Here is a 17,554-nt window from a genome sequence, read left to right as displayed (position 1 = left end):
TCCTGCAACTTTACTGTAATCATTGATTAGTTCTAGTAATTTTCTGGTGGAGTCTTTAGGGTTTTCTATGTAGAGGATCATGTCATCTGCAAATAGTGAGAGTTTTACTTCTTCTTTTCCAATTTGGATTCCTTTTATTTCTTTTTCTGCTCTGATTGCTGTGGCCAAAACTTCCAAAACTATGTTGAATAGTAATGGTGAAAGTGGGCACCCTTGTCTTGTTCCTGACTTTAGAGGAAATGCTTTCAATTTTTCACCATTGAGGATAATGTTTGCTGTGGGTTTGTCATATATAGCTTTTATTATGTTGAGGTATGTTCCTTCTATTCCTGCCTTCTGGAGAGTTTTTATCATAAATGGATGTTGAATTTTGTCAAAGGCTTTCTCTGCATCTATTGAGATAATCATATGGTTTTTATTTTTCAATTTGTTAATGTGGTGTATTACATTGATTGATTTGCGGATATTGAAGAATCCTTGCATCCCTGGGATAAAGCCCACTTGGTGTATGATCTTTTTAATGTGTTGTTGGATTCTGATTGCTAGAATTTTGTTAAGGATTTTTGCATCTATGTTCATCAGTGATATTGGCCTGTAGTTTTCTTTTTTTGTGGCATCTTTGTCAGGTTTTGGTATTAGGGTGATGGTGGCCTCCTAGAATGAGTTTGGAAGTTTACCTTCCTCTGCAATTTTCTGGAAGAGTTTGAGCAGGACAGGTGTTAGCTCTTCTCTAAATTTTTGGTAGAATTCAGCTGTGAAACCGTCTGGACCTGGGCTTTTGTTTGCTGGAAGATTTTTGATTACAGTTTCAATTTCCGTGCTTGTGATGGGTCTGTTAAGATTTTCTATTTCTTCCTGGTCCAGTTTCGGAAAGTTGTACTTTTCTAAGAATTTGTCCATTTCTTCCACGTTATCCATTTTATTGGCATATAATTGTTGATAGTAGTCTCTTATGATCCTTTGTATTTCTGTGTTGTCTGTTGTGATCTCTCCATTTTCATTTCTAATTTTATTGATTTGATTTTTCTCCCTTTGTTTCTTGATGAGTCTGGCTAATGGTTTATCAATTTTATTTATCCTTTCAAAGAACCAGCTTTTGGCTTTGTTGATTTTTGCTATGGTCTCTTTTGTTTCTTTTGCATTTATTTCTGCCCTAATTTTTAAGATTTCTTTCCTTCTACTAACCCTGGAGTTCTTCATTTCTTCCTTTTCTAGTTGCTTTGGGTGTAGAGTTAGGTTATTTATTTGACTTTTTTCTTGTTTCTTGAGGTATGCCTGTATTGCTATGAACTTTCCCCTTAGCACTGCTTTTACAGTGTCCCACAGGTTTTGGGTTGTTGTATTTTCATTTTCATTCATTTCTATGCAAATTTTAATTTCTTTTTTGATTTCTTCTGTGATAGCATCGGACTTTACTTCCATCACCAGTCACATCCACAACTAGGTGTTGTTTTTGCTTTGGCTCCATTTCTTCATTCTTTCTGGGGTTATTTCTCCACTGATCTCCAGTAGCATATTGGGCACCTCCCAACACGGGGAGTTTATCTTTCAGTGTCCTATTTTTTTTTTTTTTTTGCCTTTTCTTATTGTTCATGGGGTTCTCAAGGCAAGAATACTGAAGTGGTTTGCCACCATTAGGTTGATAGTACAGTATGAAAACTGAAGAACTGTAGTGCCCAGGCTATTCTGTTTCAGACCTTAGTACTGAGTGTTCTAGCTTCCAAGTACTTGGCTGTATGTGCTTTTCCTTTTATTTAATACATTGGTTTCAATTTCACCAAGTCCTATTTCCTGAATTAAGAACTTGCTGCATTAAGAAGTTCATTATCTGAACTACAACTTGCTATAATTGTTGCACATACAAGCCAGTAACACTTTAAGTTGTCCTGGAGTCTGAGCCAGTCTCCTTTCGTTTGTTCTCTCAAGAGAACCAAGTTTAAATGTATTGTGCATTACTTGCTCTCATCTTAACCACATTATTAAGCGAAATCTCTTTGAAGATGGTGCAAAAGTCTATGAAGAAATTGGGTAAGACCCAGAAAACAAAAAAAGCTGTTGTTGTTCAGTCCTTAAGTTGTGTCCAATTCTTTGTGACCCCATGAACTGCAGCACACCAGACTCCTCTGTCCTCCACTACCTCCCTGAGTTTGCTCAAATTCATGTCCATTAAGTTAGTGATGCTATCTAAAAAAAGCTATATCTTAGAGAAGAGGCAAAATGTGATGAAGAATGCCTTACAGACTCCTCACCTTCTCGTAAGTCCAAAAGGCACTGGCAACCACAGACTGACTCCTGCCACTTGCCACAAACCTTCAAGCAGTAGCCATTTCAAAATAGCTATCTTGTTTATTTTGCTGAGTCTTATTTGAACTTTTATGTATCTTGAACATGTTATCTCATTGTTCATTTAGCTTACAGTGCATGTTTGTGGCAGCGCAGAAGGAAAAACATAACTCATATCTGATTCTGTACAGTATCATTAAGTACTGCATACAAATATACCCACTAATGAGTTCATTAAGTGTTAAATAATTAGATAATTGGTGTTTTTAAATGCTCTGCAGCATGCAGGAATCCTTGATGCATTGTTATGTAGATGTCTAAGACTGTTGCAGTGATGTTTGGGAAAATTAGTTGGGATTTTCAGAGACACTGGGAACGTATTATTTTTCACATTAAAAAGAATGGATTTATAGTCTTGGTCATCCAAAAATTAGCTAGTCCATTTTGGGGAAAGGATTAACCTTACTATGCAACATATTTTTCAGAGTCGGCTAATGAGGCATTCCTGTCTAAACTAATTAAAATTGGATATTATTTGGATAAACCCACAGCAAATGCCTCGTAACTGAAGTATAGTGCATATCGCATGTGCCCTCACACCCCATCATTCTTACTTATATAGTATCTAATCCAAAGGAATTTAATGATTTCATTTTAAAATAAATTATTTGAGGGTAAAGCCAACATGCTATTCATCTTTGCACTTGAAGGGGGTCAGAAGATGCCACTCTAAAAGATGCCATTTATGCATAAAGACTATTTTGAGCTTAAGGCAATTAAGAAACAGCAAAGGTAGGAATAGCTCTCTGCCTTCCATAATTTCACTTTTGTGAAGATAATTTCCATTTGTAAAGAAAATCTCCATTTGTATTTTCCTCCTTCATAAATCTCTGGAAATAGCCCTTATCACCTCAGATAACTTGAGTCTGCTTAACAAACCTTTGTAAACAACCCTTATTTATCACATATTTCCTCATCTTCTTTCTAAAACATAGAAGGGCCAGAAGCCCAAACCAACCAGCTTCTCCTTTTTTCTGTCTGGCCACTTTACCCCACGTTATCACCCTTTGTTAAAATGGTATATATAAGACCCTGGGTGTAACTAACTCTTTGGGGTTTTCACTTCTTTTCTGTGAGGCCCCTGTGTGTACATTAAATAAACCTCTTCTCCCATGAATATGTCTATAGTCAGTTTACTTCTCAGACTCCAGTCATTGAACCTGAGTGAGTATAGGAAAGGACTTTATTTTCTTCTACATACACAGTTTGCACGTGAAGGGGGTCAGAAAATGCCCATGTAGCATATGCCCATGTAGCATATGTCCAATATATTATTTTTAAAGAGATAAAATGTGTTTCCATCAATATAATACCAGCTATGTCTCCACAACTCTAAGTGGAAATCTGCAACCTCTTATGTTGATTTTAGCAAACAGATGGTCAAGTTAGATGATTCAGACACTGCAAGTGAATTTGGTTTTGAAATTTTGTTGCCATATCTCGGACACTACCCGAAACTGCCAGTGTCCATAGGCAATTCAGGAAAGCGGGGTCTTGGATTTACTTAAGAAATGAAACTGGGTCATCTGTAGAGATGTAGATGGACCTAGAGTCTGTCATACAGAGAGAACTAAGTCAGAAAGAGAAAAACAAATATTGTGTATTGATGCAAGTATGTGGAATCTAGAAAAATGGTACAGATGAGCCTATTTCCAGGGCTGGAATATAGATGCAGACGTAGAGAATGGACATGTAGACACACTGTGGGGAAGGGGAGGGTGGGACACAGGATTGACATGTACCCTGCCATGTATAAATACAGAGCTAGTGGGAACCTGCTCTAAAGAACAGGACATCCATCTTGGTGCTCTGTGATGACCTAGAGGGGTGGGATGGAGGAGGATAGACGGAGGTGCAGGAAGGAGAGGATGGATACATTTATGCTGCTGCTGCTGCTCCTGCTAAGTCGCTTCAGTCGTGTCCGACTCTGTGCGACCCCCTAGACGGCAGCCCACCAGGCTTCTCCGTCCCTGGGATTCTCCAGGCAAGAACACTGGAGTGGGTTGCCATTTCCTTCTCCAATACATGAAAGTGAAAAGTGAAAGTGAAGTCGCTCAGTCGTGTCCAACTCTAGCGACCCCATGGACTGCAACCTAGCAGGCTCCTCCGTCTGTGGGATTTTCCAGGCAAGAGACCGGAGTGGGATGCCATTGTCTTCTCCAGGATACATGTATACATACAGTCAATTCAGTTTAGTGTACAACAGAAACTAGCACAACATTGTAAAGCAATTATACTTCAATAAAAAAAAAATCATGAGATAGAGAATCACCCATCCTTGATTAGTAGTGAAATGTGATTAGTTTTAGTTATGTTTATGCAAACACTGGGCTTCCCTGGTGGCTCAAATGGCAAGGAATCTGCCTGCAATGCCGGAGACCCAGGTGCAGTCCCTGGATCGGGAAGATACCTTGGAAAAGGGCGTGGCAACCCACTCCAGTATTCTTGCCTGGAGAATTCCATGGACAGAGGAGCCTGGCAGATTACAGTCCATCGTGTCGCAAAGAGCTGGACTCTACTGAACGACTTTCACTTTCATGCTAACATTGTGAAGGGGTTTTAGAAATGTTTATATTTCTATTGATAATCAAAAGAGGTGCTTCGCAAAAGTTAAGAAAATGAGTGAGATCAAAACATTAGATAAGGGGTTGGGGCCAGGGGAGGGCGAGGAGAAAGCTAAATTTACCTTGTTGAGCAAGGGAGATGGAACATTGGAACACAGTTTAGTTGAAGATTGCTTGAGCAGGACTTACATATACGTTTCTGAGTGAGTACAGAGGGTTTTGATTAGTCCTAAGAGAAGAGAGAAACCTTTTTATTAACTCTAACAGAATCAGGGAGTAATGTCGATTGGCTGTTGGACCAAAGCTCGGCTGCTGTAACCTACTCAATTTAAAGCTGTTTCATTTTGGTCATATAATCCCTGATAGGATTTCAAAAAGCCAGGATTCTCAAGGGCCATGATTTTTGAAGAATAAGGTTTCTTAGTACTAAGTCCCTGATGCTCACCAGCAGATGCAGTTTTACAGCTTTGAGCATATTCAGTCACACCAGAAAAGAGTTTAAATTATGTGGTCTAACTATGTTTACTGATCAAATTGACTGGAAAATATCTGAATCTCTTATTTTGTGTTATGAAGACGAATCTTACAGCAAAAGCTAACATTCTTTTGTGCATTAAGAATGGGGAGTATATAGTGGGTTGTGTATCCTAGAAATAAAAGCCATCAGTTATGGTGTCTGGACCAGAGGGATTCCAAAGTATGTTAGAACATTCCATTCCATTTCAGGAATGTTTATGAAGCACACGATAATCATATCATGCCTACGATTGTTAGTGGCGTGTGTGCCTGGTGTTCTATACGCGTGATCTCTTACTCTCAACAGCTCTGCAAGAAGTTCAGGGTGTCACCATTTCACAAATGAAAAAAATCTGGGGCTTAGATAACCTGTCTAAGGCCATCCAAGTGGCAGATGACTGAACAAGTTTAACAAAAGTCTGTCTGTCTCCAGATTCCGTGATCAAACCTCTGGACCATGCCACATACCTCTCTCTCTCTCGCCATGTGACCCTATTACTAGTGAGTGCTGAGACTCCCACAGCATGATTATGAGGAGAGCATTTAAAAAAAATAATTTTATTTATGTATCTGTTCTTGGCTGCAGCGAGATGGAGCCACTCTCTAGGTGCAGTGCATGGGTTTCTCATTGTGGTGGCTTCTCTTGTTGCAGAGTGCAGGCCCCAGGTGCTCTGGCCTCTGTAGTTGAGGCTCCAGAGCTCTAGAGTGCAGGCTCAATAGCTGTGGTGCATGGTTTAGCTGCTCCAAGGCACATGGAATCATCCTGGATTGAACTTGCATGCCCTGCATTGGCAGGCGGATTCTTTACCACTGAGCCACCAGGGAAGGCCCTGAGGAGTGTGCATTTCTGCAAGGACAAGTAATTCACCAAGAAACTATCACTGTCCGTCTCAGGCCTCTGTTAGCATGTTTACTGTATCTTCAATATCCCAATGGTAGCTCACAGGACAAGTTCATTTCAGCTAATCAACAGGCCACTCTCTTACCATCCATGCTTTGGGCTGGGAAGGCACTGGAATGGGAACACTCTTCAGAATCCACCTGTGGACAGCCTGAAATGTTAGAAAAATGTTTCCTCTCAGAGTTGTGATTCTTTACTCTGACTTTTGTTTCCTTCTTCTCTATGTTCAAATCCATCAGCGCTTCCAGTATGGAGAAGAATCACCTATTGTCAAAATTCATACCAAGATTTTAGTGCTAAGAGCATCACTAAACACTTTTTCTTTTCAAAAGAAAAAATAAGAGAAGACAGTGGCTAACACAGAAAGAGCAGCCACTAGCATCATAGATATTCCTTTCTTTCTTTTTAAATACTCATTTATTTATCTGGCTGCACCAGGTCTTAGCGGCATGAGAACTCTTAGTTGCAGCATGTGGGATCTAGTTCCACGACCGGGGGAACAAACCCAGTCGAGCTGCATTGGGAGCTCCGAGTCCCAGCCACTGGACCGCTAGAGAAGTCCCAACAACACAGGTCTTTATGCATTCATTAGTCATCAGTATCTAATTCTTTAAGGTACTTGGTACTATGGATGAATGGTAGAATGTACTTCTACTTGTCATTTGGGCATGTGGATTATTTTGAGGGAAAAGCTCTAAGAAACAGCAGGTGCAGCCAGGACTCTGGTCTTCCTTTTTCTTCCCTAGTGAAAGTGCATTTGCTCAGTCATGTCCAACTCTTTGTGACCCCATGGACTGTAGCCTACCAGGCTCCTCTGTCTATGGGATTTTCCAGGCAAGAATACTGGAGTGGGTTGCCAGAGGAGGAGATAAACTGCTCATGTTGAAGGTACCAGGAGGAGAGGAACATTCTTATCACCAGAGACAGGGAGTGGAGGTGAGAGAACTCTGTACAAACAGACCCTGTTAAAATAACTCTGATCTTCCTTTGCTCTCTTGTTAGCTGGTTTTCCACAATTGCCTCTTTGTTCAGCCTAGTGTATATGCTCTTCGGTTTTGCCACTTCTTTGGGTCTTCATTTCCTTATGAAGCCTCCTGTGTCCTGCAAAACTTGTATTAAATAAATCTGTATGCTTTTCTCTGGTTAATGTATCTTATGTCAATTTAATTCTCAGACCCTGAATTTAGTTCAGGGACTCGAAGAAGGAAGAAGTAAAATTCCTACTCGTCCCCCTTCAAACCGCCCCACCCCCACCCCCACACACACACACACACACACACACAGAGTGCCTGTGCTTAAGCCTACCTAATGAGACACACACACACACACACACACACACACACACACACACAGTGCCTGTGCTTAAGCCTACCTAATGAGACTGAGTAAAATCCACTTCCTGGCCTCAGTGAGCCTGTTTTCCATCACTGGATACAGATGGGTCAACATGAGCTTGGCAGAGGCATCACTGGAGTCATGCCCAGTGTCCAGAGTGCAGATGGAGATGGCAGGGATGGTGGTGGGGGCTGGGGGGCGGCAGCAGTGTTACAGGGAAGGCATAATTTCCTTTTGTCTAGCCATCACGTTTCTAGAGGACTGGCATTATTTAAACTACAAGTGCATGTGCTAAGTTGCTTCAGTCGTGTCCGACTCTTTGAAACTCTATGGACTGTAGCCCACCAGGCTCCTCTGTCTATGGGATTCTGTAGGCAAGAGTAATGGAGTGGGTTGCCATGCCCTCCTCCAGGGAATCTTCCCAACCCAGGATCCAACCTATGTCTCTTATTCCTCCTGCATTGGCCGGCAGGTTCTTTATCACTAGTGCCACCTGGGAAGCCCTTAAACCATAAGATGTGAGGGTAAATAGCTCTCAGAGCTTTCAGCTGCACTGTTTAGTTGCTAAGTTGTGTCTGACTCTTGTGATCTCATGAACTGCATCCCGCCAGGCTTCTCTATCCATGAGATTTCCCAGGCAAGAACACTAGAGTGGGGTGCCATTTCCTCCTCCAGGGGATCTTCCTGACACAGGGATTGAACCCGTGTCTCCTGTTTTGGCAGGCAGGTTCTTTACTGCTGAGCCACCAGGGAAGCCCTTCAGCGACATTAGGCAACCTCAATTCAGGCAGGCTGGTGAATCAGCGTGTCCATGTGATCTCTGAGGCACGTGTCCTTCCATGCAGGACGGGGAGGTGTTGTCCTTGTAAACATCAAGAGAATCATGAGCACTGCAGTGGAGGTTTCCAGAGGTCCTTATGCATCCCAGAGTATGGATGTGATGGTCATAATGGTTTCTTTACAAGGAACTCTCCAATAAATTAGGATTTGAGGTTAAGGTGAAACTGCTTCTGGCTTCAGAACAGTCATGTTAATGACCCCTGTGGAATTTGGGGGATATGAAAATGACTTTTGTCAAGTTGTCAATTCCACCTTTTGTGAGGGAACATTTACTGCAGTCCACAGTGTCCACACCTTCTGAAGGTGTTTATTTAGTTTTAATTATTTTGATGGTGTTTCTCTTCGTTATTTAGTAGATGGCTTTTAATTTCTTTGAACACAGTTAGAAAGTCTTATTAGTATGTAATTTTGTACATTGTGCAGAGATTCTAAGGATTCAGGGCTCAATCCAAGTGTCGGATATTGTCATTTTCAGGGCCAGAAGCCAGATCTGCATCAAACATCTTGTAACTATCCAAGGATCTTTCCTTTGAATTAAGTCCTCTCTTCTCCCCAGATTTTGGTAAATACTGTTGTTGTTCAGTTCATGTCAGTCATGTCTGATTCTTTGCAACCCCATGGACTGCAGCATGCCAGGCTTCCCTGTCCTTCACTATCTCCTGGAGTTTGCGCAAACTCTTGTCCATTGAGTCGGTGAAGCCATCTAACTTTGTCATCCTCTGCCACCCCCTTCTCCTCCTGCCCTCAATCTTTCCCAGCATCAGGGTCTTAGCCAATGAGTTGGCTCTTCCCATCAGGTGACCAAAATATTGGAGTTTCAGCTTCAGCATCAGTCCTTCCAGTGAATAATCAGGGTTGACTTCCTTTAGGATTGACTGGTTTGATCTCCTTGCAGTCCAAGGGGCTCTCAAGAGTTCCTCCAGCACCACAATTCAAAAGCATCAATTCTTTGGTGCTCAGCCTTTTTTATGGTCCAGCTCTCACATCCGTACATGACTACTGGAAAAACCACTTTGTAAATAAATGTTTGTGTAATTTGGCCATTATAACATTAGCTCATTAAGATCCATAGCTAAACAACATAGGATTATAATTTCTTTTTTTTTTTTTTAATCATAGAACCAGAGAGAAGTCAGAGGGAACATGTGGTAAAGGAAAAACCAGGAAAAGGAAATCTACTGAGTGCTTCTAGGAAGGATTGGCCAACTCTTGATAAGGAACCAAGACTAAGGGGCAGTCTTTGCCTGTTTTATGATTTTGCCTCAGGTGAGCCTTTTAAGTCTCCTAAGGTAGATGATTTTATTTGGCTACTGAGCAAGGTGCTAAAGTTACAGTAAAGAGCCACAAATTAAATGCTGGGATAGTCAGAAAGTAAATTTTTTGAGGAGTATTGCCATCCATTCTGGCTCAGATGGTAAAGAATCCACCTGCAAGGCAGTAGACCTGGGTTCAATCCCTGGGTTGAGAAGAAGATCCCCTGGAGAAGGGAATGGCTGGTTACCCACTCCAGTATTCTTGCTTGGAGAATTCCATGGACAGAGGAGGCTGGTAGGCTACAGTCCATGGGGTCGCAAAGAGTTGGACACGACTGAGCTACTAACACACACACACACACACACACACAATCTGTTCTAAAATGTTTTTAATACTAAAAAATGAAATGATGAAACAGTGCATTTATTGAATAGAAAACCTTTAGTTTTCTTTAAAAAAAAAACTGTGTAGATCAATTTCTCTTAGGGAAATAACTGAATTGTATTAAATTCCTAGTGCAAAAAGTGTTCAGTCTCACTTTTTATCTTTTGTCCAGCCAGAAACTACTCCTAACATAAAACAGTGGTTCTCACACTTGGGAGCTGCTCTGAGTACCATGGAGAATTTAGTATAAATTCTCAGGTACTATCCTAGACCTACTCTAGCAACATCCAGACATGGGACCCCAGAACGCTGTTATTTTTAAAAGTTGTCCAGGAAGTCATAAAACAAACAGAGGTTTAAACCTTCCAGTCTTATCTCAGCCTCACTGCATAGCTCATGCTGCATACACCGCATGTAATGGTTTAAGGTAATAATGACCTTGTTGGAGGCCATTTCCTGTTGATTAATGACCAGCTGGAAGAAGTTGTCTCTAGGATCTTTCAATTCAGACTGCCAATAATTACCCAAGGAAAGGTACGCCTGCAGTTCAAATGTGTAAAGTTTTCCTCCAGGAGGAACACTGCACTCTTAGGTTGCCTTAATTGCATTCCTTTCCTAATTCATCTCTCAAATGCCAGAGTTGCTCCAAAACAGGGAAAAAACCAAACCAAAACAAAACAAGAGGATCAAAGTGTATGTCTCTGCTGGAACAAACAAGCAGAGAGGCAGGGGAGAAGATTTAGCTCTTGGGTGGATTTTGCTGAAATGTTCTATTTGTGAGCAGTGATTTGTACCAGGTAACGTGAACTAGGTTGCCCTCAAGTCTCTTTACAGATTACACCCCATTTCCTTTACCGCGCTGCTAAGTAATTCTTAGGGAATTATTCCTCATCAAACTTCTCTCCACGAACAGTGATCCGCCACACATGCTTCCACTTTATGGACCGCTGGACAGCCGGTGGCTTCATAAAGCTGCCTGCCTTTCCAATTGTTCAGGCTGAAGCTGCAGTCTTTCCACCCACCGCTTTCCCGTGAGGTAAAGAGAATGTTCATACCTCAGGTCTTGTTACCAAGCAACAGAGTCCCATTTGCCAATTGCCACCATTTCCTTCTCACAGTATTACAGGCCTTATTATTAACATTTAGTTCAGAGAAATTGCTGTCATTATGTGAAGTAACTTCCTTTAGAGGTTATTCATTAACCTTAGGTATTTTACTGTGTAATTGTAATTGTCAAGTGCCGCAGGCTTGGAAAAACCTTTGAACTCCTCAAGGTATGAGGGGATGGCAGAGAGGACAGTATCTGATTTTTGCCCTCCCTTTTCTAGTTGTTTTAATCTTGAAGGTGTCTCATTTTCCCTGTGGAGGTGGCTGCATTCCTAGAGGGTAAACTTCCAGATTGCTGACCGTAAGCTCAGAAGATAACTATGGAGGTACTGGCCAGGGAGAGTCTGATTTCCTCAAATACTCTAGACTAGAGGGAAATGGTATCCTCTTAAGGAAAAAATCGCGGGGGTATTCATAAGACCCGCATGGTTGGCGCATACTCTGGTGTGAAGGTGGGACTCCGCGAAGACGTCGCACAGTACCTGGAATTGTGTATTGTGCACAACCTTGTGCTGAGACAACGGAAAACCGCCATCTTATTGCTCACTCAATGCCTCCATAACACCAATTTTTCACTCCCGGGCTTTGCAGCAGCCCGGTATACTTTCCATAATACGCCTATTACACAGGCATCCTCACTAGCCATCGCTTACACAATTACCCGTGTGATTTTCTCCATCCCGGCGTGGTTGCCATCGTCTTCGGTCCCCACCCAGTATAACTTCGGGTAAGCATCTCACTTGTATTTGCAGGAGCACGTGGGGCGGGGGAGCACCCCCTTTCTCTCTTTGTTTGAAGACAAACAAAGGTAACTGGCAGGTTTCTTCTCCCTTCGCCGAACCACAGGCGCCTGCATCACGGGTGCCCTAAAAAAATAGGAGACGCGTTCCCCTCCTCCCAGGTTTCTGGTTTCTCCACCCAGTCTCCCCACCGTCCTCCACTCCTCGCACCCCAGCCCTTCCGGCCTCCACCCAGACCGGGAGAAGCGGGCCTGACATTCCAGGTAACCCGATTCCCCAGACAGGAGGGGGAGGGGCGGGCTCCCCCCACTGCTGGGAAGGCGGCCATGTGACCACGCCTGCCGCCCGGGGAAGGCGCCCTGGTGCCCAAAACTAGGGGACAGGTGAGTCCCGAGTGTTGATTTGAACCTGAATCTCAAGGACGTAGGCATCCTAAAAAGGGTACTTGCTTCTTGCCTCCGACAGCGTGCACTTTGATCGTGACCCCTGAACAGGCACGGCCAGCCCTGGGGTTTTCTGGCGTTAACCGAGCTGCAGGCAAAAGCAGCGCGATCTCCGGGAGGAGAGCCCGAACAGGCTGTACGGGAGCCGGGAGCCGCAGCACAAGTCTGGACGCAGAGGCTGCGCGCGGGAGCAGGGCTGCCCGCCCTGGCAGGGGCCCGAGCTGCAGGCCTCGGCTGGGAAGTGGGTCCCTCCGTCATTTCCCCTGCCTCCACGGTCCCCAGCTTGCCTTTGACAGCTCTCTTCTTTGATCTGTAAAACAGGAGGGAATTGGGGATACTTTGATATTCTTTAAAAGGCCCTGGGATTTGCTGCTTTCTCCCCAAATGAAGGGCTGCTGGAGAGTTTCTGGAAGGAACGTGCTGTCACATGTAATCTAATGAGCTTGGCCTCTTCTTCCAGTGCCCATTAATCAATCAGCCAACACTGAATGCGTCTAAGTGTGGATTCTGTGTGCAGCCCGGAAGTAAGGGCATGGTCTCTGCTTTTAAGGTATTTATGGTTTAGCTGGGGAGCTGGGGATATACCTGAGTGTAAAACGTGACAATAGCTAACACTTAGTACTAGGAGAAGGCAATGGCACCCCACTCCAGTGCTCTTGCCTGGAAAATCCCGTGGATGGAGGAGCCTGGTAGGCTGCAGTCCATGGCGTCGAGAAGAGTCGGACACGACTGAAGCGACTTAGCAGCAACAGCAGCAGCACTGTGTACTAACTAGGTACCAGTTTCTGTGTGGCGCTTTCTTTTATTCCTCAAAACACGCCATCAAATAGGTACTGTAATATCATCCCCATTTTACAGAGGTTTTGGCCAGAGCCCAGGTCACAGGGCATGCGCAGTCAGGCTGTGTGCATCAGGTCTGGCCTGCTTCAGGGGAGGGAGCTGCTTGTGCAGGCCAAGTCTGTTGAACATCCAGTAATGATGATCGGTCAGTGCCTTTGACCTCATCCTCTCCGCTCTGGTTCAGAGGCTGTCCTTGCCCTCTCTCTCTGGAGAGCAGGAAACGTGTCCCAAGGAACCTTTTTAGCCACCAGTGCCCTTTGGGATGCTTCACACTGTTCTGTTTCTTCTTCCTCTGTCTTTTCTTGCTCAACAATCACAGTCCAGTTCATTTTTCCCTAGGTAACATTAACCTTATACATATGTCTTGTTAGTCCCCTGTGATTATATTATCCAAATAGAGAGAAGGGACCTAATTCAAAACAAATAAATGTACAAAGCATGTGAAGCAGAACTTCATCTCAATGCCGTGGGACTCGGTGATGTCTTGGGTTCCTTCCTCTGACTTTGAATCATTCCTTCCCTCTCTGTTTTATGTGGAGCGGTGACCTTCCTTAAACATAGGTAGACTCAGTATAGCATATTCAACTCAGTTTGCACTCATGATGAGTAAAAAACGAAACAGAATGTGGTTTTCTCAGGAAAGCCAACATCCTGATAATTTTTAATAGTATAAAACACTGGCCAGTAGGATTGGATGAGTATCATGGGGAACCACATCCTTTAGCCTGGTATATAATCCCACATCTCTGGGCACTGGGTTCATTACAGCAGGTCCCTTGGGCATGGGTCTGAGTGGAAACATGATGTTCAGAAAATTCCAGATTGATTGGAATTAACCTTGTCAGCCCAGTCAGTGGGGATTGAGAAGGCCCGGAAATCCTTGGTTAGTGTAATTCCTTCTTCCTTTAACCAGAAGTAATAGGTATCTGAAAACTTGGTACACTTAGTTTTGCTTTTATTGAGCATCTTGCGCCTACCCGGTGGCTCAGCGATAAAGAACTTGCCTGCTAATGCAGGAGACTCAGGTTCGATCCCTGGGTGGGGAAGATACCCTGGAGAAGGGAATGGCTACCCACTCTAGTATTCTTGCCTGGGAAATGCCATGGACAGAGGAGCCTGGTGGGCTGCAATCAGTGGGGTTGCAAAGAGTCATACATGACATAGTGACTAAACAACAACAACAATGAAGGGAGCAGAGTACATGTCTGGAAATCTGGGTTCTAGTTTTGGACCTGTGACTAGCCAGCCTGGGACCCATTATACCCGCTCCCATCCGTATGGGCCTCAGTCTCCTCACCTTTAAAAAAAATAAAAGCTTGGACCAGGCCAGTGGTTTTCAAATCAGAGCAGCTCTGCTTTTTTCTTATATATTACTGGAGTTGTGTGAAAGGAAAATGCAAATGGAGACTCATGGATAATAGCTGTTATGAACCCACTGCTCTGGAGATTTGCTGAGGTCTTCAGCTCTAATGTTCTATGATTCTCTTGAAGGCCCTTGGTAAAGGCCACACTCCTTGGGAATCACAGCCGTTTAGTTTTACTGGATTATAAACTGCATGAAGAAAAGACGTTGGAAGATAAGACTGGAAATGAAGTTTCACTTCAGATTTGGGTGCTTGGCCAAGGAGGCTGGATGTTGCTGCATTGGGATTTGGGGGCCACCAATGATTTTTGAGAGCAAAATTTTGTCAGTTTTGTTTTGCATGGAGCTTGAGTAACAGAAACCTGAAAAATAGTAGCTGGGCTTCCCTGGTGGCTCACACGGTAAAGAATCTGCCTGCAGTGTAGGAGATTGGGGTTTGATCCCTGGTAGGGACAATTCTCTGGAGAAGGGAATGGCTACCCTACTCCAGTATTCTTGCCTGGAGAATCCCATGGATAGAGGAGCCTGGTGGGCAACAGTCCATGGGGTTGCAAAGAGTCAGACACAACTGAACGACTAACACACAAGCACAGAAAAGTTAACTTCCTTATGTAATAGGCTTTGGAGATGGACAATTTGGGGCAGGCATGCAAGCTCCATGTAGCATCAGGGTTCTAGACCCCTCCTAATGTTTTGATTTTCTGTTCTAGTGAAGCAGGTTTTCATTCTTACAGTTACCTCATGGCCCAGGATGGCTTCTGGACTCCACCCACCATGCTTACGTTGCAGGATAGAAAGGGCAGTAAAAGGGGAAAAGGGGATGCATCCCAGCTCTCAGCTCACTTTAATCAACCCTCTCAGCAGTCCCTCATGACCTGTTTTTTTACATCTCATTGGCCAGAACTGAGTTTCATTGCCACACCTAGTTTCATGGAGGCTAGGAAATGTACACTGTATTCTGGACAGGGAGGTGATTAGCTGAAAGCTTGGGTTCTGTTATGAAGAGAGAAGGGAAAATGGATATCAGAAGGCAGCTGATGCATGGTCTTGCTACAGAATGATCAGAGCTGTGCCCTGGATCCAGAGTAGCTGGGCAGTAGCTGGGAAGCTATGAGCTAGCTGGAGGGAATGAGGCTGTGAACTGGAGTAACCCTGGCAAGGTGGGATGGGGAGCAAGGAGAAGCTCACTCAGGGGAGGGCCAACAGGACTCTCCAGGTTTGACGGGATTTCATCAGCTGGATGTGAGGACCTGGAAGGATGCAAAGAACACACCCGGGGTTAGAACCATGTGAAACAGATGCTGGTGATGCCAGTGACTAGAAAAAGGAAGTCAGAAAGGGAGTTTTAAGGAAGGAGGCCATGGATTAGATTTTGGACAGGTTGAGTGTGATGCTGGTGGTACACCAGGTCTGGAGCTTGAGTGAATTTTGTTGTACATTGCCAAGTAAATATGAAGATCACCTGCTTTTTAAAATCCTAATAGGTAAGACATCCTAATAGCTTTCTTAAGCTTCACATGTTGTTATTTAGGGATGTTCTGTTAATCATGATGGAGTAAGGCAATAGGGTTACTTCTCTGCTGAACCTGAGCTCCATAGAGGTGCTTTTCCATTAGGTATAAGAATCCCAAGGGCTTCCCTGGTGGCTCAGACGGTAAAGAATCCACCTGCTAATGCAGGAGATGCAGGTTCGATGCCTGGGTTGGGAAGATCCCCTGGAGAAGGAAATGGCAACCCACTGCAGTAGTCTTGCCTAGGAGATCCCATGGACAGAGGTGCCTGGCACGCTGTAGTCCTTGGGGTTGCAGAGTTGAATACAACTGAGTGACTAAATAACAACTAAGGATCCTGAGAGTTAAGACAAGAATGATGTTTGGGGCAAATGCACACTCCTTAAAAGAGCTTCTCCCAGAATCTCCGTGTGTTCTTCCACCCTAGGGAGCACATATATGGACAAAGCACCAAACTTTTATTGTCATCGAGAAGCCTGTCTTAGTAGTTGACGCCTTTATTCCCTTTTTTTCTGAGCCTCCACCTGACCCCACCTGACCTTTCCCGTTTTAGGCCCACTGTTGGGGCTGCACAGGCTCAGGGGGGGCTGCCCTTGAATTTTAGGAAGAATGTATGTAAAGAGCCATATACAGCGTCTCTGGGTCTTGGAGAAAAGCTTACATTGAAAATGTAGAGGTGAGGGCCAAAATGAGATGGGGAGTAGGGACAGACAGCAAGGTTAGGTGGTGGGACTTCCCTGCTGGTCCAGTGACTAGGACTCTGCGCTCCCAATGCAGGGGGCCCAGGTTGGATCCATGGTCAGGGAACTAGATCCTACAACTCGCAGTTCGTACACCACAACTAAAGATTCTGCTTGCTGCCACTAAGATCTGGCACAGCCAAATAAATAAATAAATATTAAAAAAATAGTAAAGGTGGTCGAGAAACTAACAAGTTAGAAGACAAGGGGTTGTGAGCTCAGGCAGCGGAATTTAAATCCGCTGAGCATGGGGTTTTATAGCTCTTGGTGGGTCTTGCCTAGGTAAAAGCAGCTCCTTAAGAGAGACAGATTGGAGAAGGCGATGGCATCCGACTCCAGTACTCTTGCCTGGAAAATCCCATGGATGGAGGAGCCTGGTAGGCTGCAGTCCATGGGGTCGCGAAGAGTCGGACACAACTGAGCGACTTCACTTTCACTTTTCACTTTCATGCATTGGAGAAGGAAATGGCAACCCACTCCAGTGTTCTTGCCTGGAGAATCCCAGGGACAGGGGAGCCTGGTGGGCTGCCGTCTATGGGGTCGCACAGAGTCGGACACGACTGAAGCGACTTAGCAGCAGCAGCAAGAGAGACAGATGATCCTTAGTTGTCCTTACATAGCTTGGTTGCGTCGGACTCTTTGCGACCCCATGAACTGCAGCTCACCAAGCTTC

The sequence above is a fragment of the Bos javanicus genome, chromosome 17 (genome assembly GCF_032452875.1).
Source record: "Bos javanicus breed banteng chromosome 17, ARS-OSU_banteng_1.0, whole genome shotgun sequence".
Classification (NCBI taxonomy): Eukaryota; Metazoa; Chordata; class Mammalia; order Artiodactyla; family Bovidae; genus Bos; species Bos javanicus.
The sequence above is the reverse complement of the archived record's forward strand: the minus strand, read 5'-3'. Positions refer to the sequence as shown.